This window comes from Capra hircus, chromosome 8 (assembly GCF_001704415.2).
Source record: "Capra hircus breed San Clemente chromosome 8, ASM170441v1, whole genome shotgun sequence".
Classification (NCBI taxonomy): Eukaryota; Metazoa; Chordata; class Mammalia; order Artiodactyla; family Bovidae; genus Capra; species Capra hircus.
The window spans coordinates 23,155,222-23,159,108 of record NC_030815.1 but is presented as its reverse complement, the minus strand read 5'-3'; the positions used below and the strand labels follow the sequence as shown (position 1 = coordinate 23,159,108).

The following is a 3,887-nucleotide window of genomic DNA, read 5'->3' as shown; positions in this document are numbered from 1 at the left end:
GAGCAGAGGATCCTCCTGACTGCCTGCCAGATGCCTGTGTCTTCCTGACTGATTCTCTGAGCTCCTAAACTCCAGGAGAACCAAGAATCCAGTGAGGATGGGGGTGAGTCTTGTAGACAGCTGGCCTGTGTGCCACGCAGGAATCTTTCCGTCTTGAACTCTGGGTATTGTTGCAACCTGCTTGGCCTCCTCATCCCAGTGAATGGCTATTTCTCCTCTCACTGTGTGGTGGTTGAGCTGCAGGAATGTGTCTCCGAACAGCTCTCTGGGAACTGCCTCATATTCCTGACCACAGACCCAGAACCTCAGGAAATAATCTTCTAACCAGATTCAAATAAAAGAGTTAATATGTAAGGAGCACTTGGGAGTGTCTGGTACCATGCTGAGCGTGTGCTATAAAATAAGGCAATTAGCACACTTTCAGATAAGCTTTTATGATTATCTTAGTATTGCAGTTAAGACATAATGCAGCTATTTATAACTAGGCAATCTATTTTTACAGACTAATGAAGAAAAATCTCAAAGACCTATTTGCAAGGAAATATACATAAATGAGAAACTGAAGTATATGAAAAATCGATATTTATGTGATATAGATTTGTATGTCCATATGTATAGATTTATTAACTACATAAAAAATGTCTAGAAGGATACCCATTAAATTGTTAACAGTATAGGATTCGGGTGCATCCTCCTAGAAGTCAAGGGTAGGCATTCCTTTGATTGAATTATTCAAAGTTTAGCGATGACATGTGTGTTTAATATATATAAATAAGCTTGAGAAACCCTCTTACTTCTTTAGAGTCACATTTCTCATGGCAGCTACTGGTTCTGCATGGCCTCTCTTAGCTGTCTCTGCAGTCCCCAGCCTGCCTTGTTCTTCTTGTCTCCATTTGAACAGTTCAGGAAGACTCTTTTCTCAGGAATGGCCAAGTGTAGAAAACTTACTCCCCCTTCCTCATCCTACTCCAGGATCCTAGATTCCGCATATGCAGATTGACCTCCCATGATGTATGTGCTGCTGCTGCTGCTGCTGCTAAGTCGCTTCAGTCGTGTCCGACTCTGTGCTACTCCATAGACGGCAACCCACTAGTCTCCATCGTCACTGGGATTCTCCAGACGAGAACACTGGAGTGGGTTGTCATTTCCTTCTCCCATGCATGAAAATGAAAAGTGAAAGTGAAGCCACTCAGTCGTGTCCAACTCTTAGCGACCCATGGACTGCAGCCTACCAGGCTCCTGCGTCGCTGGGGTTCTCCAGGCAAGAGTACTGGAGTGGGTCACCAGTGCCTTCTCTGCATGATGTATGTGGCTCTCCACTAACCCTTGAAGGTGCTCCGGTTCTTCCAGGCCCCAAGCAGGCACCTGAGTCCATGACCTGGGCTTTTCTCCACCCATCTCCCTCCCTTCTCTAGTCTATGTCTCAAGAATCACATTCAATCCCCCCTCAAATTTTCCATTGTTCTTCTATGGCCCAGGGTGGGTAACCCCATTCCCTCTTTATTAAGGTGAATTCAGTATAGGTTTATCTTATAGGATCAGGCTTTGGGTTAGGTTTTATTCAAAGGTGTGTGCAAGTCCATTTGTTTTTTTCAAATTACTTTCATTTTCTCTACTGAAAAACAAGAGTAGTCTTATACAAAATATAGTACAAAGCAGGTATCTTATGAATGATAAAGATTTAAATGCTAATGATTTAAACAGCCTAAATATTTCTGATATTTAAATAAATAAACAAATGTTACAACTTTTAAGATATGGAAAATGGATTCTTAAATCTGTTTTAAACAGTTATGGTAACAAAACCTTTAATATACATTTAAATAATCCCATATATTAGCCATTACTTATATTTCATCTGACATAAAAATAGAGTTAAAGGTTGCACTTTGAGTCTTAGAAAATAGCCATTTAGTTGACCAGATGAACTGTTTTCAGATTCAACGCCTTCTTTATTTCCTGAGTTTTCTGATGAGCTTGTTGGCAAAGACCAAGCGCCTTCTGATTTCCACGCTGACAACCTCCCAGGCACAGCGGCTATATTCTTTCTCTTTGAGATACACACTGATTCGCTGGAAGCAACCCTTCACAGCCAATCTGGAGTTCTCAGTCCCTAGAGGTGACTGTTCCAGAGTCCTTCCCTCCCTCAGACACGCGTCCAGGTCCTCCAGCTGCTGATCAAGTCCCACGAGGAATCTGTCCAGGAGGCTCTCATCCCGACCTGCAGAAGAGCCCGTGGCGCTGAAGAGCTGGAAGGTCTGCTGGAGCAACTCGTGCACAACAGCTGTGGCTTCTGTCTTCTCAAGCCTGGTCCCGTGCACCAGGGTCTGAGGAATCTGAAGTCAGTCCTGTCCCTCGGACAGGACACAGTGGGCACTCTCTCCATCTGACTCCAACGTGTGAAGCTTTCCAGATTGCCGTGGCTGGCAGGCAGCTCACAGCCCAGGGAGCACGTGGGGCTGGAGCAGAGGATCACCAGGGCCAGCAGCACTGAGACGGGGAGGGCCATTGGGATGCTGGGGGCTTGCAGGACCGCCTGCAGGGGAGGTCTAGGCAAGTTCTGAGGGCTTTGGGTGATGGGTGGCTCTTAAAGAGTGAGTAGAGAAACTTTCATTTTCTGGGTTTTTCCACATTTCCCCCTTTCCTTTCTCTTTCTACTCTTTGTAATGAAATCAATGGACGTGCTAATTTTTGCCATGAGTGCCTAGGTGGGGGACATCAAATCATGCGTGCCACTGTGGTTCATAGCTACACAGCCTTATGTTATGCTTTTCACACCTCCTTAGTTGTTCCTGGGAGAAGAGTCTGATCAAAGTCAGAGAAGGGAGAAATATTCATAGAAAAGGTGGCTTTTCCAGGTCACCAAGAAGTGTTCAGTATGAAAACAGCTTATAAGAGAAGCTTTTGATTTTTCTCATTTGTCCCTCATTTACCCTTTTCTCCCTTCATTAAAAAATTTCTTTTATGTATGTGCCTTACTATATCACCTGAGTAGGCCTTGGGCTCCCTGGAGACATTATAGGGAACAATATCACTGATATCATTTATTAAAAATGAGTTATTTTGCAACTGTAATCTACAAGGCACTTTTTAAGGTGCTGGTTGTTCTAAGCACTTCATGTTTGCCTGTGTTAATTTCTCTTTCTCCTCTGCCACTGCAATATTCCTCAGGATGCTTTGCTTCAGTCTCTGTGTGATAGTGCAGATAATCTCATCTTAGATATTTCACGGGGAAGTGATAATCTACCATGCACTCAGGGATACTGACGTTGCGATTACATTCAGTCCTTGTAATGCATGTCTTTACCAATTCTGTAAGGTACAGATAAGTTTTAATAATATTAATGACAGAAATTTTTGCATGCCGCCTCTCAGCAAAGTGTTTTTAATAAACATGACATTAATCTTCAGAGCTTCAGAGCTTCCCTATGAGATAATTACTATAATTATTGACATGTTTGCAAATAAGGAAAGTGAAAACTCAGAGAGATTACTTAGCTTGCTAACAGTCAGGATTAACTGCATAAGTGATACTTGACCACTGTACTCTTCAGCCTCCACGTTATTCCTCATTAACCTTAAGCATTCCCCTTTAGCTACATCACGCACAGTTGTAATTAAGTAATCCCTCTAATTATGTAACATTTGACTGCCCTGAGAGATTGTAAGCTCCCTAAAGGCAGTAATGGCACAAGTGGAGAATCCAGGAAGGTGTGTGTCCCTGGACAGAGGGGTCTCTGTCCCATTGTTGTTTGTCACTAAGGCATGTCTGACTCTCTTTGATACCATGGACTACAGCACACCAGGCTTCCCTGTCCTCTATCTCTCAGAGTTTGTTAAAATACATGTTCATTGATTTGACCCAAAGTGATTGAATCATCTCATCC

The 3,887-nt window shown here is 43.2% G+C and overlaps 1 pseudogene; it reads right to left on the bottom strand.

The window, feature by feature from the left end:
• LOC108636633 lies at positions 1,890–2,559 on the bottom strand (annotated as a pseudogene).